The sequence below is a fragment of the Crocodylus porosus genome, unplaced genomic scaffold, assembly GCF_001723895.1.
Source record: "Crocodylus porosus isolate Cpor-Errol unplaced genomic scaffold, CroPor_comp1, whole genome shotgun sequence".
Taxonomy (NCBI): Eukaryota; Metazoa; Chordata; order Crocodylia; family Crocodylidae; genus Crocodylus; species Crocodylus porosus.
The window spans coordinates 2044547-2071582 of NW_017728916.1; positions in this window are offsets into that span (position 1 = coordinate 2044547).

The window sequence follows — 27036 nt, forward strand, 5'->3', positions numbered from 1 at the left end:
CCTACGCTGGGGGTCTTCAAAAGGAGGCTAGACAATCACCTCGCCAGGGTCCTTTCCTGCCATGGCAGGGGGTCGGACTTGGTGATCTGCTTAGGTCCCTTCCGACCCTACCGACTATGAAAACATGAAACATGCATCTCACCCTACAGTCCCAAGAAGGGCTTGAAACTTTTCCCCAGCTTTCCTTAGGATGGTGACAGCACAGGCTCAGCCAAAAACAAATTGTTAGGTCCCCATAAAAATTGTACTCGTCTGAAATGACAACCAAGGTAAAATAGGAGAAATTCCCCTTCTGAGTGTGGCGGAGATCTCTCTCTCTATCACACACAAACACATACATCTCTCCCCCTCGAGTTTGTTCCACTTTGTTGTAGAGGAAAGACTGCTTCATAAATATACAAAATATTACAATTAGTTATTTGCTGTTTTTGTATGCATCTGAAATGCATGCTGGATTTGAGGAGCAGTGCTTTCTTTGTTTGGACCCAATCCAGAGAGAGCTCCTTCTACCAACTAGAAGGAAATCCAGTGGCCTTGTTAATAGAAATGCTCACTGGTACCCATGGTGGTAAGGGGATGTAGAAATGTGTTCCCTCAGTCTGGACTTGGACTCTGCCAATGTTTTGCCCAAAACCAAAAATTTCAGGGCCCAATTTCAGGGCTGTTTTGTTCACGTCTCTGTCTACATTTAGGTGATTGAATAGTCACCAGTTTGGAACAAGTTTCAGTTACTTCTCCTGGATGGATTTAAACCAGCAGCCTAGTCGGTAAAAGGCTTTTATATTGTCCCTTGAACCTTCTGATTTCCCTAAGTGGAAAGTAATTATGTCCTGATGCTGACCTGGCCATGAGAAAGGTTCAATTTTGCAGGTTCAGTTTTATCATGTTTGTGATAGCTAACTCCCCAGCATTCATGGCTACAAATATAAAAGCTCTTCCTGCTCCTCTCCTAGCTGGTTCCTTCCATTACCTGTGCTTCCTCCAGGTGCCAGAGCCCACTGCTGTATTTCTGTGCCTGGCTGCTGGTGATTTCACTACACACATTCAGTTCTGCGGTCCTAGGCAGATTGTAAGGCTCACTGCTCATTCTTTTAATAGCATCACTGGCATGATCCATTTCTCAATCCGGTGGATGCCTGCTTCCACCTATTTAGTGCACACTTCCTCTGTGTTTTTCACACCCACTTACAGTTATGAAGAGTCCATTACCTTATTATCATCCCCCACATTTCTTAGGACTTAATGCATTAAAGGCAACCTATGGGTACAGAAGACCGGGAGGAGAGCTGTACTAATTATTAATTATTATTTTGAATAGTTGCTGTCTGTCTGAGCTTACATCAAAGATGTTCAGACAGAAGTGCTGCCTTGCAGGAGTATGGAAGGTTAGAGCTTTCCAGAGCATGTTTAGAATTAGGATTGATATTATTACATATCCTGTTTCTAGCTGGCTTACTGTCACATCCGTCTCCTGCAACCATCAGGATCTCAGAGATACACCTGAGGGTTGTTTCTCTAGGTCATTGGTGGATGCCTGCAAATACTTTGTAATAAAAAGGTGGAACTCCGGTTGATCCCCTTTTAACTGGCATTCGAGGTTCCCAGAAAACATACTGGCTATTTATATTTTTAAGTGGATTTAATGCTGAAAAACTGTGCCAGACAGCCAGCTGTGAAGACAGCAGTTCTCTGTTTACACCAATAGCACTTGAGCAGCCCTGGTACCAGCTAGCCTTACACATTACCCAGCCAATATGCCTTAGTTGGAATTTGGAGCCATTCCCTCTGAGGAACAGTCAGCTAGTCCTTGACCTTTCTGCTGACTGCTTTAAAGACAACAAAATTGTTCTGTGGACACCTGCATGGGATGACTTGGGGACTTGGACATCACTTTTATGCTTATTTACAAATTGTCACAGAATAAAGGACATATAAAGGAGCTCACAGATACTTTGTTGGCTGTAGTGGTGACTTACCCTGAATTCACTGTCCTGAGTGATTTCCACAGGCCACCAATGCAAAACTCATTTCCTACTTGCCTCCTGAGAATTTCCACAGATCATCTGTAGTCCAAACCAAGCAGCTATTCAGTCTATGCCTGTTCTTGAGCCTGGAACAATCTTCCAAATTTTCCCTTCTTCCTCTTGACCATACAGTTTTCCTGAGTTTACTACCATGCTGTGTCAGCTGAAGAGGAAAGGGTGAAACATGAGTATTGATGGTAGAAAACATAGGCTGATACAGACAGGGTGAACAAAAGTTCCTTGAAGCCTAGCAGAGATGGTATTACAGGCCAAGAGAAGTTTCTGCTTGATTTAATGCCAAGGAATTATCTAGAGGGCAAACTGTTACATCTGGTAGCCAAACTCTGCATCAGAACCAAGGATGAAGCATCATGAAGAAATGTAATTTTCCTATATGGAAAAGACCAAGCATGTTTTCAAAGCTTCCTCCAACAGCTTGGATTTACTCTGCTTATGTCCACCAAAAAGAGCCCACCTACATTTCCAGAGGGCAGTGCATTGATTTATCAAGGAATTCTGGACACCCTACAATTGTGTCTACACAAGACATGCATCTAACCCATGTCCTTCCTGGCTTGTGAAACAATTATGAGCCTAAAGCCTATCCTCTCAACCAATCTTCATCTAAGGGCAGGTAGCATTTTAGACCTGGAACAGTCTGTGTTCAGCTGAGGACATGGAACTGAAATTTTCTGTGGAGAAGATAAAGTTTTCTGAAGGACAGTTCAGGACTGTGGAACAAAGTTCTGTCACAAAGCTCCAACTGCAAGATATGTTTTTTTGATATTGCCTTCTTTAGCATAAACAAACAGTAACACATATATTTAAAAATATATATAAACTTACCCTACACACTTTTTTCCTCAATAAAGGATGCAAGAATCATGAGCATGTTACTATTGGATAGCCACAATACTTAATGTACTGCCAGAAGGTATTCACATACTAAAGTGATAACCATACTATAAGAATCTGAACAGAACAGAATAGTAGCTCTAGGACAGGTCATTTATTTGTTTGTTTGTTTGTTTGTTTGTTTGTTTGTTCATTCATTCAATTTGTATGCCTTCCTTTCCAGCAAAGGCTGTGCATGGTATACAGTAGGAAGACAGAATACCTTATGAAACAGGAGTGAGACAAAAACAAAATAACTCAAAAGAGCACTAGACTATCTGTGTCAAATAAAGACTTCTTAAACAATATCTCAGCCTAGCTTCGTTTTTTAAATGCCTGCCCATGTAGGAAGATCCTACATTGCTTCTGAAGGATAGCCAGGGTTGGGCTCTGGCAGGCTTCAAGAGGGAGAGATTTCCAAAACGGAGGAGCTCTGAAAGTAGTAGATATTAAAATCATGGTTATTTACTTGGCTTTGTAGAGTTGCAAGATAATATAGGACCATGCTACATGGATATGTAGTTGGTATATGTTAACACAACCTAAGATATGTAGTTAGTTATGTAGTCTATGTTAGCGCAAGGCATAGGGGGTTAAGAATTTCCAATTGCATGCTATGACAGGAAGAAAGGGAAGACTCTGCTCATGGTAACAACATTGGTACAGAGCTGTAAGGTGTCAAGACATTTTTAGACAATGGTTTTAGCTTGAGGCATACAATTATTGGGGTGAGGAATAGTCAAAGGTATTAAAAGTCTTTTTTGGTTAATGGCATGTGTGGAAGAGGCTCAGTCTGTCCCCTTGGTCTCACTTCTGGCTGCTGGTCTTTGGCAGCTGTCTTTATATCATGCGCTCAGAGTAGATGTCCATTGACTGTTGAATGGACTAGAAACCAAGAACTGAAAGGGTTCTTATCTCATTCTCAGTGTTGCACCTTTAGCTTTTCCATGTATTTAGCTGATCGGCATTTCTGCAACAGACATGCTATGCATGGGTCATAGTGTAGGCCCGTGCAATGTACCTGTACAGCAAAATCACTGAAACTTAACTGTCCTGGAGAAAAATTGTTGCCTGCAAGCCTAAATCAAATCTGCTGGGCTATGACCAATGTATAATGAATGAATCATAGAACACTGCGAGCTCAGAAGAGCAAACGGGCCCAGCTCTCTCCCGTGCACTTTGATTCATTTCTTTTACATTCTTCCCTAACGCACAGCTCGGTTCCATGTGCCTCTGCACTGAAAATGAACAGAGCCCACAAAAGCCCTCTGAAAACATTTCCCCGATTAACAGGTCTAGTGCTGAAAGATATCTTCATTTTAATAGCTTGATGCTAAATGGATTATGGCCATGAGACCCAATTCACTCTGTTCCTGCAGGGGAGGAATGTCACACATTTTTAAGTGCCACTGGAGTCATCTAAGATCAGAGTAAATGATTCAAAATGAACACAAAAAAAAAAAAAAGAAAAAAAAAAGGAAACGAAAAAAGCAACATGGTTGGAGTTAATTAGATCTTCGGGGGTCTCAGTGCTGGGTCTAGTAACAGAGTGGTTCAGATGCTACAGCAGACTTAACGCATTCATACAGTCTCCTATGCAATGGCTGCTATGTAAGTGTCCATTACTGCAGATCAGGATGGAAATGAAGTAAACAGACCTTATTTGTGGGCCTGGAACATGAAGGAGGCCAAAAAATAGGAAAACTGGCTAGTCTGCAGGTATAGGAAATCCTCACGTTACATCAGCATGCTATGCCCAAGAACGGGAGTAGCTGTGGGTGCCACAGGTTGGAACAGCGGTACATTAACCGAGCTGCCTGTTGAAAGCCTTTTTGTATTTGGCCTGTGCCTGGCCTTCCCCCCACCCCCAAACTTCTCCCTACCATAGTGAAAGCTGTCATTGAAGTTTTATGTATCTGATATTTCAGCATGAAGACTGCTTAGAGGGCTTCAGTTACTGCAGCCTGCTTGCCTTCCCTCCACAGGAATAGGCATCAATCTAGCCTGTCTACTTTCTTAACACTGGTGCTAGCACTGTAGCCTCCGAGTGATTCTTTCCATTCAAACCCATCCCCTCTGGGGATTCCCATCACTCTCACCCCTTATTAGCTTTTCCCTTTTTTAAACAAACATATTTCACTGCCCGTGCTTCTGAGCTCAACATTTGGCCTGTAACAGGGGGGATACAACATGTGACAGACCCTTAGCAGAGCCCCAAGATCAGCTCTGTTCCCCCACACCATTGAAGTTGATGTTTGGCCCCATGGATGGGGTGCATCTGCAGCTGCTGTGGGGCAGCATGTTATTTTCATTTTACTGTGTGAAACACACTGCAGAGGGGGCATTTCCTGGGAAGAGGCAGCAAGATATAGCAAGATATAGCACAATATCTGACCCTTAAAAGCAAGGCTAACTTTGCTATGATAAAGCTAGGGGGACAGATGTATTGGATGGTGAAAGGGACATGAGGGTAGGCCTGACTCTCCTCATTGGGTCCAGGTCTTAAAGGATTCCCCTTAAAAACATCATGTTTTGGTAAAATCCTGGCTGAACTCCATGCCATAGAGACAGTGGAAAGCAGTGAGATAAGGAGCCAGTTAGGTGGACTTAAGATAAGCTCATTCCAGATTGTTAGTATCAGACCAGGCCTGGGTCAGAGATTCTGCTCTAAATGTATACCTCCCTAAGGTCTGGACAGTGTAGACCCTGTTTAGGCTCATATTTGACAAAAACTGCAAACCATTGCACTATCACAGTCATGACAGCCGTTCTAAAATGGGCTGGGAAGACTCAGTGGATGAAATAGCAGGAGTAAAAGCTCCATCACTACTGGCACTGACTTAGCCAAGACGAAGGATCACAGAGCCCAGACTCTGTACTCACTCCTAGTTGTGACCCCTCCTAGTCAGGCCTGTTTGTTGTGCCATTTTAATGGTGGACAAGGCCCACCAGGAAAACTTTCAGCCTTAATTAGGGAGGCTACTGGGAACTTGACAAATTCGGTGGGACACCAGATGTAAAAACAAGGACAGGAGTGAGGGTCAAAGGTTAATGACATGTACTCCAAGGGGGGTCACCAAGCAGAGCGCACTCACCAGCACCCACTGGCCCTCAAACAAGTCCAAGGAGCCAGTGGACACTGCCTAATAAAACTGCCTGGATTCATGAACAGATAAGGATCAAGATGAAGGGCTTACAGTCACTGGGGGTCCTCCTGGCCCAAGCCTCCTTCCTGATCAGGTATGCGGTCAGCTTTGCAAGGGCCAGGAAGAGCTTGACTAGGAGGTCCTATGGCAGGGCCATAGACAGGGAGTACATAAAAAAGGTGTAGGGAATGGCGCAGTCAGAGCTTCAGTAAGAGGTCTTGAAGTGGTGGTAAAGAAGCTGCAAACTAGTGCACTCAGAATAGGGTTTGCCAGGGTTTCCCTCTGCTGACAGAAGGAGCAGGTATCAGGGGCTCCTAGTCAGGACGGAGTGAGAGAGCTGGCATTGATGCATCCCGGTGTTTCCTCTTCTTCATGGTGATCATTAGAAGTCCATCTCTAAGCAGGATGGATCCCCATGTCACCTCATTCCAGTTCCTAGACCTTATCTATGTAAAGGCCCTTCATTTGGATTAAATCCGCTCTGTTCAGAAAATTTGCACCAGTTAAGAAGCAAGTGATGTGTAGACCTTGTGCTGGCCATCTGTATGTGGTGGCATTTTGTCTTGGGTCGTGTATGTGCTGCATCATTTTATGTCCCTGCAGTAACACAGAATCAAAATAAGTAAGAATGTTACTCCTTTTTTCAGGTTGACCCAAGTTTCCCCAGAAAGGCTGCCACTCTTCTCTGGGCTTTGCAACTCCGATTGCCCTAGATATGCTGGAACAAAGACAAACAGAAGGAGAGCGAACTCCAGTGCTAGATAGCTAGCTAAAGACAGATTATAAGGTGTTTATGCTTTTGCAAAATGAAAGTCCTGAAGGTGAGGCAGGTTTACATTGGCAAAGAATTAATAGTTTGATGTAGTGCAAAGGGATGGCGAGAGTAGGAAAAGAGGCCATCTATCAGTATGTACTGGTGGCATAAAGGAAGGAGATATGAGCATAAATCAAGGGGAGTGCAAGAGTACGCAAAGTGGGTGACGCACAATAGCTGGTGATCCATTATTGCCACGAGATGCAAAGTGTGACTAGGTGCTTCTGGGTCTCACTTCCTGGTGCACACAGCATGCAGCTTGTAGCCAAGCCTTTCAACAGAAATTTACCCTCCCTGGTTACCTGGTAAGTAGCAAGCGCAAGGATAGAAGTGCACTCTTTCTGTTTATGTACCCACAGTGCCTGCCCCCCGTGAGGCCATTTGCCAGGCGCATTCAGTTGTCTGTCTATCCTAACGTGAATGAGAGAACCAATTTTAAAAGAGATTAGGCCCGGCTAGAATTCAGGACCCAGTCCTCTTCTCCTCTGGAGATGTCTGACAAATTCTCCTAACATGCCTGAAGGACAATGTTTTCACTTGTCCTCTGGGGAAGCACCCGGGGCCTAATATTCAGTTAGGAAACTGAGCTGAAGGGACTCTGGTTAATGGCTCCACTTAAGAGAAGTTCTGCAGCAGACCCAACCGGGGGTGCTGGTCCCAGTGTGGTCCTTGAACCCTTTTCTTCTGAGGCCCCTGGTTTGTTCTGGCAGTACTGAGGGAGCTCAGACAACCGCAGAGGGGAGGTTAAACAAACAAAACATCACCTAACCATATCAGAACCGTGACAAGTTTTGGGTTGGTTCTGACTTTAGACCCCATTTCTAGCCGGTGACTCTACTGCACAACTTGCAGTCCCCATCTCCTCTGGTTACTCACTGAGCTTCGACAGAGCAGTTCCTTGTGCCACTCCGTCCTTCAAAGGGAAATGAAACCTTACACATTTAATTGAAGCCAATTTCCTCCATGTTGTTGGGTTAGCTGAAGGGATTAGCAGGGGCCGTGCTCAGTCCTCATGAGACACCCAAACATTTCAACACATAAGGCAGCCCTTGAAGGACGGGGGAGAGGCGAGAGGGAGCTGGAGGTGATGGGGGTTGATCAGGAGCCGCTGAGATACATAAATCTCCCCAAACCATCAAGGGCTTTTCTTTTCCCCTTTATTGAAGCTGTGTTTTTGAATGAAATCTGAAGCAATTAAATCCTCTTTCATCAGAGCTCCTGCCTCCCACCTCACCTCTCTGCCAGCACTATTGCAGGGAAAGGGAAATGGGAAGGAGGTATAAGGAAGGCCCTGCAGGACAGGCTGTTATGTAGAGCTGGCTAGGGACACTGCAGCTGATTAATATCATCTCACCATGATCACAGGGGGCCAGGCCTTCGAAGGCAATCATTTCAGAACCAGGGGAGCTGGTCTTTCACCAGGGCTTCGCCTGCCTTCCTTACTAGCTTTGCATTTCTCACATTGCCTCAGTTGAGGACTGTGGTGAGAAACTGGCTGCAGGTGCAAATCTGGGAAGGTGGTCTGAAAACTGTAGGAGCTTGTCTGGTGAGCTCAACCCTGGAGTGAAGAGGAGGGAGGAAGGAAATGGAGATGAAGCTCTGCGACAGAGAGTTGGCAGCTTTTGTGAGGTGGATTGATGGTGCTGGTGAGGAGTGGACTGGGTGGTAGCACAGCACTCAGGGGTAGGTTGGTGCAGGATCTTCTGCCTATGACAGTTCTTCCCTCTCCATCCTCAGTTTCAATTAAGATGTCTATTGTGAAGACAGATCCCCACTGCCTCCTATCTAGGACTTCTGAGAGAGTCCATCTATGCTGCTCACTCCATCTACTGCAGACATCTTTCTCTCGATGGAAAGGGTCTGATTGGTCACAGGAAAATACCTACATAAGCAGATGTTTAGCAGCTTTTCTTCAGGAGCAAGCACCCGGCAGCTGTGCTAGGCCTCTGCTGACCATTCAACAATTCCCAGCTTGCTATAAAGCAGACACGGTAATAGATTACACATTGGATGGGAAATCTCAGTGACTGGGGTTTGTTTGGACAGTTTAAGGGCCACTCCAAAAATCTGCGAGAGCCAGCTGCTATCAGCAAAACAGCAGCACAGCCCATGACAGTCAGTGGGCCAGGGCTGTGTTGCTATCCCAGGAGGCCTTGGGCTCTGAAGCCTTCCTGCTGTCCTGACAGCCTTTGTCCTGGTTAGAGGAATCACTCCTGTTTGCCCTAATCCTCTGCAAAGGAACCTGGTTTAGTTGTTCCCTAAAGTTTAAAACAATTGTATGTGAGGAGTGGCATTCAGACTTCACAAAGACAAAGCTAGTTCCTGACTCAAGCCTCTAGACTAAATCACTGCCCTTTCCAAAACCAGCTTTTCTCCTGCAAGCTCTTGTTTCATATATTCTGGTGTATATGGCTAAGCCTAATAAACCAACTGGATCTGCAGCCTTGTATTCAGGGAAGGAAGTAAGAACCATTTTAGGAATGGAGCTGAGCTACAGGATTGACCTGGGAAGTTGCAGGGAAGTGATTGCTTATGAAAGGAGCAAGAGAATGAGGTTGAAGCTCCTTATGTCACCGCAGCTCCGCTGGATTAGCAATGACTCATTTCCTGGGACCATTCCAGGTGGAGCACTGGTGAGAATTTTTTTATATCTTAAATTCTAGCTACTCAGTTTTTCACATGCTCTTAAACATGGCCCCAGTGATCCTGACTCTGCTAGTCTATTCTCCCCTGGAGGATGCACTTTTATATGTGCTACAAGTCATATGTAACAGAACACAGACACATACATCGGTGAGCTCACACTTACCCATGTGTGTTGACACACAGACATGTTCCTTCCCACATGATCACAAACCACATGCACATGGTCATACCTACTGATATATATTCATGCTCCTCGTCAAATCGCACAGATACATCCTTGTTCACACAGATGCATGTGGTCATGCCCACCCTTACACTTCCACTCAACAGACACATCCTACATACACATATTTGTGAACAGAGCTTGTGGTAGCCTGATTTCTTGGCTGAGAGACTCCTACCATCACAAATGAACAGCAGCTGCTTCTTTCAAGGAAATAATGGTCACAGTGGAAAATGCACTGGGGGCAGTAAGTGCCTATGTCTCTCTGAACAGGGTCGGGGTTGCGTGTGCTATTTGTTTTCTTTTGAAATTGCTCCCAGCCTGGTTATTACTGAACAAAAGCTCCCCCTGACTTCACCTCTGTGTAGGTGGCTCTGTATCATGAAGTGAGACAGCTGAGAAATAGGGAGCTGTGGTGATAAAAGTCTTTGGGAGTGGAAAGTACTCTCTGCCTTTGCTGTGACGTTAATTTACTTCCACTCTCTCCCTAGGCCAAGAGCTCAGGCTGAAGATGAAGGATGGTTGCGGATCAATCTTCTACTGATTTGAGGAAAAACAGTAGTTACCATGCACCTTTCTCGCTAGCAACATCTAGCTTTAAATGTGGAAGGGGTTTCCTTATTTTCCATTGCATTAATGTCAGCTCTCTGGATCTTACCTGGACACTCATGTTGTGACTGTATTTCTCCCAGGTGTATCAGCAGCACAGGCATGGAGGAGGATATGACTGAGTTGCTTTGACTCACCATACGCAGTGGTGTGCCCTGCTCCATTGAGAAAAATGGGTTCTAGGAGAAAAGTTCCACCAATTGTACAGGATTAGCAGCTACCTTGCCTGTCATGTGGCATCAAACTCCCATTTCACACTGTGAGGATGGATTTAGTCCTCATGTGTTTGGGTGCTGTGCAATAGGTCCCTATGCTGTAACTCACCTCAGGCACCAAAATCCCTTGCTGTAACTCAGCTCAGTCACAGTCTGTACTCATCTGGTCCCATGTGTGCCTTTTCCCCATCCTGTAATGCACACTCCACAAATCCCTGTTGATGCACCTGAATTCTGACCTACTCTATCCCTTATTATTCTGCTCCCAGGCTTTTGCCAAATCCAGGATGACAAACATAATGGATTATATTAGTTTTCAGATCATCACAACTGAGGACCTGTGTGTGAACACCAGCTCAGAGACAAGATTTAAACTCAGGACTTCTGTGCCTTGTCTGCCACTGGATTTTCCCCAAGATTTCCCTCACTTACTAGTTTATTTCCTGCTCTGGGCATGGTTAAGTGATGTGGAGGCAAACATTAGTAGCTGAATCATGAGAACAGAATGTGGCTTAAATAGGGTCTTTCTTACACCGCTCCTGAACTCCTGATATCTATCGTCCTGGGCTTTGGCTCATGATACCCATGTGTATGACAGTGCATCTTCTATTTTGCACCCACCAGGCAGAGCTCATCTAAGGACTTGAAGAGGAATGTGCTTAGGGCAGGATTTACATGGACTGTGGGTAGTAAAAGGCAGAAGGGGAGTGGATTTCCAGCAGTGCAGCACCACGCCTTGAGTTCTGCTTGAAAGTGGGAGCGTAGTGGACTGCAAAGCCAAATGCTGATGTGGAATCTGAATACTCAACCATCAGTTATCAGGCAATAAACCTAAGTGGGTGGTATCAACCACACAATAAGCCAAAGAGATACTAAAATTCTTCTTCAAAGTCTATAGCCAAGAAATATCAGCTGGTCCTAATTAGTCCTGAATTACCAATTTTTGACACTACCAACTGGTAACATTACGTACTATTGGATTACAACGCTGAACATCTAAGAGGTAGCATTTCATCAGTAGGGGTCTAGTCAATTCCTGTCTGTGAAATCAATTAAAAAAAACCCTTTAATAATAAAATGCTGGATCTCCAGTGGGAGCCAGCATACCTTGCTGCCGTGGCCTGGCTTCACAGCCTGCCTTGGTGGGGTGGCATGAAGGGCAGCAGACAAGAAGACAGCTGCCCCCTTGTCCCTTCTCCCCTGCCAGGGGGTCCCTGCTAAATCAGCACTGAGGGAAGCAGCTGCACAAAGGGCAACCAGCAGACAAGATAGCAGCCGCCCCTCATCCCTCCTCCCCCGCGGAGACCAAGGGGTTGGGCTGGTGAAGAGCAACTAGGAAATACCCATAACTTTTTCTTTTTATGCTGTGATCAACTCGCAAAAAGTGTTTAGCCCACTGCAATTTAAGTAGGTAGGTCCTAACTCATCAGGTATCACGATAGCAGGGTCAGATCGGGGAAGAGTCCTGACAATAATAAGTGCCAGAGCCTTATTTGGATTTTGTGACATGGTGGTGACTAAAGCCTATCTTCCCAAAAGCGACCTCAACAAGGGGGTTTGGTGGGCTGCTGTGGGGATACCAGATGAAGCCCGAACCTCCTGAGCTGTTTGGATGAAGCTCTGTGAAATGTGCAGCTTGGATGAGTAAAAGCGTGGAGCGTGTGGAGCGCTTCTCATCATCCCTCCCTGAAGAGGCAAGAACCAGAGGGCTGAACAAGCCAGGAGGGAAAAGGCGGCTGGCACTTGGGAAGGACAGAAATGACCTCAGCGATAAACACTCCATGATAAAGCTTCTTTCTGGGGTTTTCAACAGCCCTTATTGCCCACAGGAGAGTTGAGCCACATAGAGAGCTTTTCATACTTTACATCCTGCCATATCCCCCGCTGGCTCCTTCACTGCCCCTCGATCTCTCATCAGACAGACGGTGCTGGCTTTATTTGTTCAGGGTGGAAGAAAGTGAAAATCTTTGATGCCAGGAAACGGGGGAGAATTTTTTCCCCCCAAAAATGAAGTCAGTCTCGATCGCTCTGATGGCCCTGCCCCCTCTCATTTTGCCCCGTCTTTTTCTCCCCCTCCCTCCAGCTCCTCTCCTTTGCAGTCTCCTTGACAAGGTGAATTCCCTGACAGAGCAAGTTGTCATCTTTTCAACACCTCATTTTTCCCCCTTTCTCCTGGTGCACAGGGAGTGCCTCTTCCTGTTTACACACCTCTGAGTTTCAGACAGGAGGTGAAACAAAAACATCTTTCATTCAAGGGAGAAGAAGGAGAGGGAGCTGGAACGGTCCCAGGCCGTGATATCAGCCATGTCGCCTCTCCCCTCCGTGCTCCATTTTTTCCTTTGACCCTCGTGCCGGGGTTCAGTTATCTAAGTTTGTTCTTCCCCAGAAACCCCGCCATTCCAATAGGACTGTTAGTCTTAAAACAATGCAATTTCCCAGCTCTCCTTCCAACAACTGGGAAGAGCGGATGTTGTCAGAGGCAGTGAAGCCAAAAGGAGAAGAAAAAGCAGAGCTGCAACGCCACAAATCTGATACCGTTCGCTCTTCCCTCTCTCCCGCAGGCTACCCTTACTATATTGACCTGGAAAGAGCCCCTGGCTGGCTAGAAGTCTAGATCAACTTGAGCGGAGCGAGCTACTGAGCAATCCACCCCATGTTTTTGCACCAGCTAAAGCATATCCAAGGTCAAGGCACTCTAGAAGCAAACAGCATATAACCAGTTGTATAAAGACCCCCCAGCCTAGCTGGACGCAGCCAATGGGGCTGAAAGTCCCTATTAATTCAGGCTACTGAGTCATAGGGTGATTATTTCTGGCCTTAGTGATTTGCCCTGATTCCTACCTACTGCTTCCCACCCCCTGAAACGTGCTAAGTGTTTTAGTTATTAACTGGAGGGAATCCAAGGAGCAGGCCTTATATGGAGCGTCATGTGCACGTCAAGCCCCACGTTAGCCAGCTCCCTCCTTACGCATGGTCCACAGAGATCGCTCTCTTCCCCACAGGAGAAATTTACAGCCCGGCTGATGGTCAGAGAGAACTCCTGGCCAGATGTGTGGCTGGCGTTCACCTCTCTGCTTCTGCCTGCGATCACTGGCTCTTTCCAGAGCAGCCTGACAGTGTGAGCTGCTGGGGATGGATTTTATTCATGTTATTACATGGCAGGGAAGGTTGTAAAGCTGAAGTTTATCGACAACACGCGTGAACCCATTTGGAAGAGCGAAGCCCGTTGAAAGCTGCTGGCCTGACCTCCGTGTTCCTTTTGCTGCGTAATTTATTAAAGGCTGGGCCCATCGCAGCCATGTGCAGCATGTACAACAGGGAAAGAAAACAGCTTCTCTGCAGCTGCACAGCCAGAGCCTCAGAGCTTTTAATTGAAAAGAAAAGCTCTCTTCTCCTCCTCCTGTTTAAGATGGTTAGTTTTCTGTCCAGGGGGTTTGCCTCCAGGGCTGAGCTCTGGGGAGCCTCACAACTGCTTCCTATTTGAGGAAAAAAATATGGCTGTTAGCCTCTGTGCCAAAACAAAATGTGTGTACGTGTGTGTACACACGTGTGCCCTATAATCCATGCATTATTTGTTCCACAGCCTGGGTACTCTGACAATGTTTGCTGGCCAAGGAAATCTAGGGGGACTCCCTTCAAGCCTTTTAACTGATTTCTCATATCCAAGGGCTCGATGGCTATGTGCTAGGAGAACCAAACCCACTGAAAGCAGTTCTGACCTGAGATATAAAGCATGAATGGCAGGGCTGTGACAGATCTGCTTGAGCCCCAGAGACTTTTCAGTGCCCCTTGGCCTCCCTGCAGAAAATGCAAATAGGCCAGCAAGTGGCAGAAATTCATGGTTTGAACTCCCAGCCTACTTGAAACTGGATTGAGATCTACAAACCATTTCAGACAAGGCCACAAAAAACCTGTCACATGGTAATGACTATTGGTCAGTACCAATCTTGGCCATCTTTGGACAAGCAGCATGGTGGTAACAGATCTATATCCTATTCTCACCCTGCAGAGCCAACTAGTCCCACAGATTATGGCACAATGATCTTTTTGTGTGCTTCTGGTTAAACCGGGTATCCAATGCTTCTTTATTCATGTATCATGAAAATTATATCTCATTCCTATGATGTGACAGAAAACATGAGAGAAAAGTAAAGTTTGCTGAGTAGGGTGGGATTTTGTGCTACTCTGGGGACTTGTGTCCTACTTTCTGATGCTTCTGTTTTCTTACTCTCAATACTCCAAGGGCAAAGACTCCAAGGATATCCAGTGCTTGTCCTTCATGGGAAGCCAGAACTCACTGAGATATGGCCTCCCTGCTGGATTCTGGACCAATTATTGATTACTCCTACATTATAACAAGGTGTTTTTACTTTATTTGCTACCAGGAAGCTATCTGAAAAGATATTTTACAACCATTCAGAGAAAACTCAAAACCTGAAATTTTAATTGCCACCTTACAAAATGAGGTCCTCCCCAAGCTAGCAGAATTGAATTTTTCTGTCAGAATAATAAGCTCTCTCTATTTGATGTGTCTTCCACAGTCTATGGGAGGATGTCTGAGAAGGGAGAAAAGAAAGAAGGAAAAAAAAAGGAAAGAAAGGTGATCTTTGGTCAAATGCTTTAGGTGAGCTGCAATTTCGCCTCTCCAAGCAATTTGTGAGAAACATTTCAACTCCCACACCATTAGTGCCCACTCTTGTTTGCCACTCTGGGCATTAGGTTCTGGCCAGAGCCTTTACATTTTTCTGTCTTCAAAAATGCATTTAATAGAATCATAGAAAAATAGGGCTGGAAGGGACCTCTGGAGGTCATCCAGAGGCAGGATCATCCCTATCCAAACTGTCCCAAGCAAATGCTTTTCTAACCTATTACTATTTGTGGCATTTTTTTTCTTACTCTCACATTAAAGTTTGAGTGAAAAATTCATAGTAAACAATTTAATGGGATGGATTTTACTCATTTAATCTGTTAGCAAATTACCCATGAGCAGCTTTCAATTTTCTTGATGTGCTTGAAAAATATTCACTTGGCCCATTTGGGGGATCATTTTGGGCTTGTAGATGCATTGCAAATATCTGGTATTCAAACTTTAGGCCATGTTTGTTGGGTTTAATTAGGCTCATATATGAGGGACATGACTTATGAGGAAAGACTGAGGGAACTTGGCTTATTTATTCTAGAGAAGAGGAGACTGAGAGGGGACTTAATAGCAGACTGAAGGGAGGTTTGAAAGAGGATGGAGCTGGACTGTTCTCAGTGGAGGCAGATGACAGAACAAGAAGCAACGGTCTCAGGTTGCAGCAAGGGAAGTTTAGGTTAGGTATTAAGAAAAACTCTCTCACTAGGAGGGTAGTAATGCACTGGAACAGGTTACCCAGAGAGGTTGTGGACTCTCCACCCTTGGAGGTTTTTATGACCTAGATAGACAGAGCCCTGACTGGGATGATCTAGCTGGGGATGAAACCCTGCTTTGAGCAGAGGGTTGGACTAGATGACCTCCTGAGGTCCCTTCCAACCCTCATCTTGTATGATCCTGTGATCACAAAGCACTATTTCTGGTCCCTTTTTCAATAAGCTTAATTCTAAAGGTATATCTGCAGGGTAGTGTGGAGACAGCTCAGCTAGCTTTAAATCTGCCCAGCTCTGAGTATCAGAAGCTGTCCAGCTGTGGGAGCAAAGAGTTCCAGGTGGGCTATTTTACCCTGCTGGGAGGGTCATTATCTCTTCATTAGATCTAGCTTCTCAACACTGCATTGCAATATGCAACGTAGATATACCCTTTGACTTAGATTTCTCATGCAAATACTTATTTTTGTGAGTTCAAATGGTACATTCTAAAAATTTTCTTTCATATACGGATGAAATTTGGCCTTCACCTCAAACTTTCCTGAGTGGGAAAAGAATTCAGACACCCAGCATGGATTCAATACACTGAAAGAGTCCATTCCTAGTTTAACATCATTTCAGGTATTGTTAGCAGATGCTCTGACTTGGGACAAAGCCAGATAAATCTCGTATCAGAGCACCTACCCTAGTCCAACTAGATTCTTCTTTCTCCTTTGGCAGGCAGGTACCACTGTGGCATGGGGAAGCAAAATATCCACGGTCTCCATGGCTTTTCTGCATTTGGAACTAATTCTTCAGATAGCTGTTACAAGCTACAAACTTCAGAAGCTAGACTGAGCAGAAGTTAACTGTTCCTGCTGCAGCCAAAAATATATTAGACCTTTGTTTGGCTTTGAAAAGTCTTATTAACCATTACAAAACTCAGTGTATTTCTAAGAGCAGCTTAAAGCCAAGAGGAACATATTCAAAGTCTATGACTACACAGAACAAGTCTGTGTGGCATGACAGTATAGCACAATGATTCAGATTGTGCTATACCTGGTATAGCAGGTATAGTGGATACCTAGATGGCATTTCTCTGCTGCAGTGACAAACCACAGTGTTATCATTCAGAGTGTGCACATTCCATCACAGCAATGTGGGGGTATAGGTCATCTGCTGCTTTGATGCCAGACTGAAGAAATGTACATGTATATATGAAAAGGCATTACATTTGGCATCAAAATGTACTTTATCTGGAGTTCTTTGTGCCATTAGCTCCTGAAGCTAAAGGAGATGTACCTGGAAGCCTCAGGTTCCTTCATGAACTCTCTGTTCCCTTTCTGTATTTGTTTGCTAATGAGTGTGTTAATATCACAATTTGCCTGTAGCGACAGTAATGTACCTACCAAGATGGTTTCGGGTTAAGACCGTCCTGTCCTTTTCTTCCTTTCTCTAAACCCACTGAGATTTCAAATGACTTCTGAGCCTGTTATGGGAAGGAAAGCTCTGCCGTGCCTCCCCACCACCCCCCTTCCCCAGCAGCAAGACTGAACCCAGTGCCACCACTTGGCATATTTCCTCTTGAAAACATAATTCTATCAGCTGCTCAACTTCTCCTGCTGGTACTCTGAGCACACACAATGAAAGGATAGAAATCCTTACAAATGTTCATTCTTTCCATTGCCACTTGTCTTTTTCTGTAAACAAAAGGACACTGCTGGCTTGAAAGGTCAAGAGCAGAACAGAAGAGGAACCCATTAGAAGTCCCCAACAGTGAATAGAAAGCTGCCTGTCCACAGGCAAAAATCCATTAGCTCCTTGGTCCCAGCAAAGAGTCACTTAGATCTAGAGACAAGTTATTCTCACTCTCTGTCTAGGTATTTATACCATGCTCATATGAGTACCAGCATGGCAATGGGAGCTAAGAGGCTATTTATGTACAAAGTGCTACCATCTTTTCCAAATGCTGGCGGGAGAAGCACCCCTATGTCTTAGATGCTTGTACTTCTCCCAGACAAATACCTTGTCCTCTTCATGATGCTATGCAGCATTGTATTTTCCAAATTGCAGACAGCACCATGGCTGTAACTTGGCTTCAGCCCATCCTCAGACCAGAACATCTTTTTTCTCAATAGGATTCAGAGTTTTAGTGAAGCTGTACAATATAGTTCAAGCATGTTTCCATGTCACCAACCTTACACTCCATTATGCAGATAAATCACAGTGTTCAGCTTCTGCTTGGTCTCATCTTATTGGAATTAATATATTGAAACCCTACATGAATGAGCATCACTATCAGCTTGATCACAGCCATGCAGATTGGCTATCCTATAGATTGCTCATCTATAGATAAAGATTTAAAGCATCCCACAGTAAACTGTCTCAGCACGCAGTCAGCCTAGTGTAAACTCTGAGAAGTATTTTCTGGGGTACACGTTGCTTTACTTGTTCCCAAATCCTGGTTAGGAACATGGACACAGAGAGAGAAAGAGACGTTTTTCTAGTGTTAAATTCAGATATGCTCACAAGAACATACAAAAACTAAATGCCTAAGCAGAGATGGGGAGAAAGAACATGGCTATATCCTCCCCACAGGAAAACCTGGACAATAATAGTTTAGTTCAAGGATGTGGTAGGAGGCACATAATATTCCATGGAAAACTACTCTGTTCTTGTACTTGTACCTCTGTGAAGTCACACTGGCTAGATTGTGGGCAAGTGAGGATTCACTTCAATGTAGCAAAATCCATGGGAGGCATAAATCTGTCATGGCCAGGTCTATGCCACTGTACCCACCTAAGTAAGAGTGTATGGTGTGGGTAGGTGTGGGAGAGGGTAAGGATGCATCACACACTACCAATCCCATTAGGACCATTCCCGCCAGGACAATGTAGATGAACCTTTAGGCTGCTCAGAGTTACTCCAGCTGTCCTATACAAAGTGGAGCATAAAGATGGCTCAAAGCCACCATTTCCCTCCCATTTCAGATCCTGCACAGAATTCAGTTTCACCAGCCTCAGCATTCTAGCCCAGAATTTGATAAATGTGGGGCTTTGGGTTAAAAAAAAGAGTCTAAAATACTGTTACAGCAGACAATAATATTTGTTCTCAATAGCTTCACTAATACAAAAACAAACAACCCCTTTTGGACACTCAAATGCTGCAGGGGAGTGTGCGATGAAAAAAAGGAAGAATTAAAAAATAAATGTATTGAGAGACTCTCCCCAGGGGAGATGGGGTTTTACTTTTCTCTCAAATGAACATTACAAAATTTCATACAGTAATTTATCTGTGGATAACAGGCAAATCAAATATTATTAAGATAAGTCTAGCAACTTACAACCAGCTGCTGGTTGTCAGAATTACACTCTTTAACTATGTGACTCAAATCAGCAAACATGTTTTTTTTTTGTTTCAGATAAACTGGTTGCAGGAGAAGTATCCTTGAGTGTCTTCTAACCAACATATCAATTAAGTTATACTTTAGCTAGTGTGCATGTGTGCGTGTATATAGCTATATTGATTCAAAACCGCTGCAGTGTGTAGAGCCTGTAATGGCCTCAGATGAGCTGTCCCAGCCAGGAAAGCAAGATCCTCAAGCATCTGATGGATCAATAGCTTTCATAAACCAGACTGAAAAATAGGGAAGAGTAATAATGGCAATAGAAATGCTGGGCTACGCTTACAAAAGAAAAACAATTTGAAGAGGACCAAATAGCAGCATTGATCACAGCACTATTTTCCAATTTTTATTTTGCACTGCAAAGTATTCAGCTTGCCCAGGACAATACAAACCTTTATTCAAAATGAAGTGAATTAGGCATAGAATATTGTGTTGCTGTTTCTTATGTTTAGAACATGCTCATGCTCCTTAGAAATAATCCTCACTTTAATTAATTAAATTGTGCTGGCAGGCCGCCCCTGTTGATGCACCATTGTCCTGGATTTGAGAACTGTAATAAGCATGGAGGGACTATGAATGGTAAGTGTGAAGGAGTTCCTACTGCAGAGTGGTAATGAACATGCTGCACTTAGGTTCAGTGAGTGCATGGCTGATTTTTCATTGAGACTTTCTCTGCCATTTCAAACACACAAGAGCGAATCCAGAGCCCAAAATGCCCCTTGCCTCAGCCTTCCTACTTGGCTTTGATCTAATGCACCAGATTCTCAGTGAAACTTTGATTCCAAAGACACAGCTAGGATGGGATAATGATATAGACCAGTGGAGGGCCAACTTTTTTGGCAAGTATGCCACAAATTAGCTTTGTACTCTCCCCACATGCCACTCAGATCTCTTTCTCCTGCCCAGTCTGCTGCTCTGCTTTCTGCCCTGTGCAGCCTGTCCAATCTGTTTTCTGCTTCCTGCCCTGTGCGCCCAGCCAGATCTGCTGCTGTGCCTTCTTCTTCCTGTTCTATCTGCAGCTGTGCTGCCTGTCCCCTCCCTGATCTGCCACATACCAGACTCAGAGGCTGCCCATGCCACTTGTGGCATGAATGCTGCAGGTTGCCTAACCCTGGTGTAGGCTGTGCAGGACTTGGCATAAGCATGGATATCATAATAAGTTTCAAAGCCCCTGTGGAAAACAGCACAGTTTAACAGATTTGTACTCCTGAAACTCCAGCTGGACAGCTTTGTCATTCTGAAAACCTCAGTACAATGAGCCTTAAAGTGAAAAGCATCAACATTCAACATAGCTGTTATTGGGTTCCGGTCCTGTTTTCACAGCAGTACCTATATATTGTCCTGAGACCTGGTTTGCAGAATTGCACTGAACATAACAGCTATTATGGATTGAGCATCTCTGTAATAAATAGGGTTAATTTTCTGATCAACAAGCAAAGATCAATGCACTTGTGAAGATATCAGGCCATTTACTGAGTTGCTGGCCAGGGACTTGAAGGATAGTCAGGACTAGGTTGAACATCTATGTTCTAAAGGTGACATAAATGCCACAGAGACCTGCCGTCCTAGAGTAATTGGTGCATATTGCAAAGGCTGTGTGAATTTATTACATGCTTGGAATTTAGTATATTCCATTCTTGGTTGTACCTAGCAGATGGCATCCCCTAAAACCCACATTACTTGAGTATCTGTAGGTTCTGTGTCTATGAGAGATTACTATATATGGCCAGCTAGAGTCAAGCCCATGGTTCTGTGCCAGATATGTCAGCAGTGCCTGTAACCTGGGGCTATAATGGAGTCTAGCAAGAAGTCTATTAGGCAGCCTGTCACGAAGTTAATAAAGTTTATTGAGTCCTACAGCAATCAGTGTTTTCTTGATCCTTCATTGGGTTCTACAATATAACTGCTATGGGAAATGTCTTTGTTAGTTTGCGGCATCTTGTGGACTGTTGTAGTAGGCCAAACAGTGAAAAGCACCAGAAATAGGTGGGTTGCGAGGACTCGATCTTCAGAGGAGCTGTGTTATCTTCATTCATTATTCTGAAAGCTAAAAAGGTTTATACACAGGAAATCAGTACAGAAGTCATCATGAGGGTAAAAAGCAGTGCAGCTGGGGGCTTGTTACTAAACAAGCGAGCAGGTTTTTTCCTGCGACTTGGAGATGAGTCAAGGTGATCTGTGAGCAAAACCACATGAACGTCAACGTATTTTGACGCTATAAAATTGGGTTAGACACCTACTGGGAACATAAAGGATTGACAGGGACCTCCCGGGCCAGTCCCTTGCTATTGCTATAGTATAAAAGAACATTTATTGATTTGTGAAAAGCTTCTCGCTATTGCTGCTGATTTCTGTCTGCAACTGGGAAGTACGGAGGCCAGTGGAATTGACATTACGTCAAAAAACAACCCATCTTTTTCAGACCTCATGCATTGATTGCTTAATAATGTTGGGGCTGGGTTTCATTTGCTTCCTATGATACTGGACCCAGCTAATCTATCCTTATGCTGTGAAATATACCTGGCTTTTAAGGAACAATGCTCAATGCCCTTGTCACAGCTAGAAGTCCTATTTTCCCAGATGAGCTGCTGCATCATTCTTGGCCTCATAATTCTGTGGAGTTTTGCAATTCCTCCAGCCTTTCTGGCCTCTGAAGAGCAGTTTGTCCACAGAGCCTCACCCAGAGAAATGAACCTCCAAAATATGCCCTCTGCTTTCCATCGCTTCAGTCATGTCTCTTCTATAGAGCTGTGGAAAATGAAGGAACCCAGCCATCTGGTTAGAGTTTGCTTTGAAAAGAAAAAGAAACCAGTCTTTTTGGACAACATCTCCCACAACCTGTTACTCATCCACTGATCCTCTGCAGCCTTGGCACGAGGAGCAGCTCAATAACGATTTTTCAGAAAACCAGAGTCCAGGAGACAGCCCGGTTTACAATTATTCTTCAGTTACATAGGTAATTTTAACCGGGATTAGCTGATCCTGTACGGTAATTGAAGCCAGGAGGTCTATGGCTGCTGCACTATTATTATCACCATATGCCACTGGAAAAACAATGGGTGATGGCTGTCTTTTAAAGTGGTTTTCAAAACCCTCTAATTCAGTCTTTCCAGGTATTGAGGCAGAGAGAAACTGACAGGTGGAGTCAGAGAGAAAAGAATGCCTAGAAAAATTAACAGAAAAATGAGATAGAGCTAATCAAACAAAGGGGAGAAAAATGGACAGGGAGGGGGACATACCATTAATAAAGAATAGTTCTGATCTTAAGGATGAAAGCTTAGCCCCAAAGCTGGGGTCCCATTCTCCCAATGTAATCCTAGCTGAAGTCAATGGTTGTTTCTCATATACTCTGCAGGAAAGATAAGAAGAGGTGATTATTTCTCACTTTATTGTTGTTATTTCTAAACATTTCTTCCATAACAAAAATGATTTTTTAATAAAAATTCCACCCCATCTTACAGCACATGGGAGTGTCTGTTGTTAACAAAGCTGTGGATGGGGATGTCAGTCCATCTGGTAGCTTGAATTTTCGATGTTGGCTAGAAGCCAGCTTGCAAAAGAAGTGGCCTTCAGCTGGTTATTGAGTATCCACTGCTGCCACTACAATAACAAAGCAGCTGTGTGAGCTCTGCCATTAAGTGAGAGCAAGTTGAGGACGGTCACTGAAGATGCATTTTGGGACGTATCTCATGTTATAGGAACCTGGGATGTATTTTCATTTGTCCTTAACTTCTTTAAGAATTTGTGAAGTTTGCTATGTAGTTATCAGCTTTTCCACAGAAACTATATATACAAAAAAGTTCTTCCTAATTCAACCAACGAAAATAAAAGTGGGGGCCTCAAAAATCACCAGTGCAATTACTTCACTTCAGTTTTTAACATGTATTTAAAAGCTTAGTCTAAAGTAGTTATACATAATTATATAGCCATTCAGAGAATGCAGCATATAACTGAAGTGAGATGGGTCTGGGCTGCTTGACTGTTGGAGACTGGAGATTTGTGGAGAGGAGAGGAATTTTTTTTTTTTTTTACCACTGACTTCACCAGTGACCCTAATATAATTACAGGAAAAAAGTGGAAAATAGGAGAGTCTTGGGATCTGCTGAGTTTGCTGCTCCTCTTGGGGGAGACCAAATGTTTTGTACCATTATCTGGACCTTAGCGTATGATTGAAGTAAAATGGACAGTGTATGCAGAATGTCATTTTCCTATGTATCCTGGAGGTGTCCCTATTGGTTTTGCTGTCACAGGTAAGATTTTGTCTCCCATAGCTCTCAGGGAAGCAGTCAAATTTTCAGCCTTTGTGCCTCAGCAATGGTGTTGCAGACAGAATCCTACCTACAGTATCTTGTTACTTGTAGTGATGTAAAAAGCAGAGACAAGGCAGTAGGCTGGTCAGATCCCAGATGGAGCTTAGGACATTGGCTCTCGGGGAAAAAATGAATCATTTGTGATTTGTAAATGGAGCCATCTCTGTAAGAGTGGAGAACAAATAGGTCCAAATCCCCACAAAGTTATTTTCACAGCCACATTTCTAACTATGGGCCTATTTCTCTTCTCACTGACAGCATTGTATACCCTGTGAAATCTTTCTTCATTTACGCTGGTCCAAGTAAGAAGAATCCCTGGACGCAGCCATACTTCATGATCCCTCCCACTACACTGAACTAATCTCCATTCCTCCCAGTTTATGCTTTACTCAACAAATTCTCTCATGTCAGATACTTTTGATCTTGGATGATGTTATTACTCTGACAGGTAGGATAGTTACTGAGGGCAGCCTCTACTGGTGAGAGAACTCTGAACTCAACAGCAGGGCAGAAATACTGCACCCTCATTTAAAGTAAACCAGGATATATTAGATTTAACTTTAACTTTTTTTTCCATTAAAAAGGCTTGAGAACAGAGCGGTGGAATTAAAACAATTATATGTTTCAAATCTGGGGGACATTCCCCTGTAATCAGATTAGAACAGTTTGCTGGCAGGTCCAATTTTGGACCTAAACGACATGTCAAGGTCCCTTTAACTTCACAATAAAATGAAAAAACAAAACACGAAGAAAACACAATGAAAAAAATTACTTTTGCTGGAATTATAAACAGCAGCAGTCGCAGTGATTTTGCAATAATCAAGGCCAGGCCAGAGCCCGTCTGCTGTCGTTTTCTGTACTGTTAATCCCCAATGTGTTTTCTATTTGTGTTGTTCTTGGTTTCCATTCAAAGTGTTTGAGTAGCCTTGGTGAGTCTATCTCAGGATCTGGCGTGCGGGGCCTCCTCCTTCCGCCTGCACGGCAGAAAGGACGCTGCAGCAACAGCTTAGACAAACAAACACCAGTGGGTTGTGAGGGGGTATTGTGAGATTCGGGTTTCGCTCAGCAGTAAACAAACATGCTTTGCATTTAGGGAGGAGTAACTCTGGCACACTTGCTCTCCACGTGTATCCAGCATGGCTAGCCCTAAAAAGGTCCCAAATCAGGAGACCAATCCCCCTAAAATAAGGCAGAGCACCCCAAAATCCTGAGATTCTTTTTCTTTTTCCAACAAAAGACACTATTAAAGATGATATTGCAGTTTGTTAGTCTGTGCTTTGAGGTTTGAACTTCCACAGCTTCCTAGTGCATGCGTGTCTGTGACAAACAGCATCACCAGGTGCGTGGAGTTGGGGGGACCCAGATGAAGGGTCTCCCTCCCACCCCTCCAACACTCAAACTCCCTCTGTTCTATCCCCAAATCTTCCTGAGCCCCCTTCCCAGCTCCACATTAGTTCTTCCCCTCAGCAATAAAACCCCTACCAGGCTGGGAGTGCCTGGATCCTTCACACCTTTCTACCCCAAAGCCTTTCCCCTGCCAGGTGCTACAGAGAGGAGAGGAGCAGAGGAGTCACTCTCATTCCTCACAGTAGTAGCATAATGGAGAGGGCGAGGCAGGTAAGACTGGGTCAGCAACTTCAGGTACTGCCTCTGCGGGAAGAGGGTTGCAAAAAATACCTGCAAGTGCCATTGTCAGCACAACAGCCAGCACTGCCCTGTGTGCTGCTACTGCCCAAGGTGCAGAGCTGCCCTCTTACGTATCTGCCTCCGAGAGCACAAGGGAGAGAGGACAGAGAACTCACTTGAGTGACCCAGCTCCATCTGCTACAGAAGGCAGCAGCTCAGACTGGCTGCTCTTTCTCAGGAGGCAGGGGCTTGGAGGTAACGTTCAGCAAGAAGAGGTTCCACAGTTGGGGCTGAAAATACGGACGAGTGCTGGAATTTCTCTTGGAACGGAAAGGTGGGCTTCAGGCTGGTTGAAGTTATGCATCTTGCAAAACAATTTGAAACAGCTGGATGACTCTCCAGTTAGACTAGGGCTGGCTTTGCTGTTCCATTCCATTTGGTGAAAAATTCTTAGTTTTTAAAATTGTATTTTTTTTGCTTACAATCATCTTTCAAAATTGTTCTGCCTGATTCAAAGCAGAGAGGGAAACCTTCATTTCCCACTTCTCAGGCTAATGCAGTGGTCTCCAACCTTTTTAAGTAGAAGATCACCTTTGGCATTTAAAAGCAACCCAAGATCTACCATGCGCCACCCCCTTCCCCTGCTCCCCTCCACCCAGCAGGTAAGTCTGTGGAGAAAGAAGGAGGGGGCAGATCGAGGCAGAAGGAGAAAAAAAATTTGGAGGTGCACCTTCCCAGCAGGTAAGTCCAACCTGGCAAGGGCTCCATTCAACTTACCCCTGCTCCTGCCACTGCAGCACTGTCCCTCACTACAGGGGCCTTGATCTAGCTCCCACCCCTTTCCTCCCCCTGGACTGACCTGCTGGGCTGGGGCACGCACGCATGCATGCGGGCACTCAGCCCCCCACCCCAGCCTGGGATCAACTCCAAGAGGCTCCAAGATCTACCAGTGGATTGAGATCCACTAGGCTACTGTGTTGACCAATGGTTATAGTCAGTCTGTCTCCCTCTTTCCTTTCTCATACATATATTCCAATATTATAAAAACTTAAGTCAGTCTGTCTGTCCAACATGCTTTATTCACGGTCTGATTGGCTGATGGAAACAGCCAATCAGAGTGCTCCAAGCAGCACCAAGGACCGCGGTGACAAGGGGTGGGGAAGCTGGGGCCAGCAGCACCAGCTTTGGCTCCCCCCCGCCGCAACTGGCACCGAGGACCAGACATGGTGTGGGGGAGCTCCCCACCTGCTCTCTGCAAAGGCAGAACAGCAGCAGCACAGGGAGCTAAGTGGTGGCATCCACTCCAGCCCACCCTCCCCATCATTCTTGATGGGCAATTGCCTAGTATATGTATACTAGGCAATTGCCCATCAGGAATAATGGGGGCGGAGCTTGCGAGGATGGGGAAGTGTGTGGGGCAGAGCCCCGTGCCCCCCCAGCCCGCTCCCCCTTTACCTCCTGCTGCTTGAGGTCTGGGTCCGTTTATCCCCGTCTGCACCGCAGCAGTGGGGGGAGGGGCGGATGTGGGGGAGGGTCCGGCCGAGGGTGGGGAGAATCTGGGCCGCCACCGTGTGGGGAGCAGCAGACCCGGGCCAACCCGGCCGTGGTGGGGGAACGGAAGGAGCAGGCTCAGAGCCAATGTGGGGGTGGGGGAGGATTGGGCCTGGACCCGGTCCTGAGTGGGGGTGGAGGCTCACTCCTCCCCTCCCACCACCGCTGCTGCGTCGGGCCGTATCAGGCCAGGCCCGCTGCTTCCCCCTGCGCCGCTGCGACAGGCCAGCTTCTCCCTCGGCTCAGG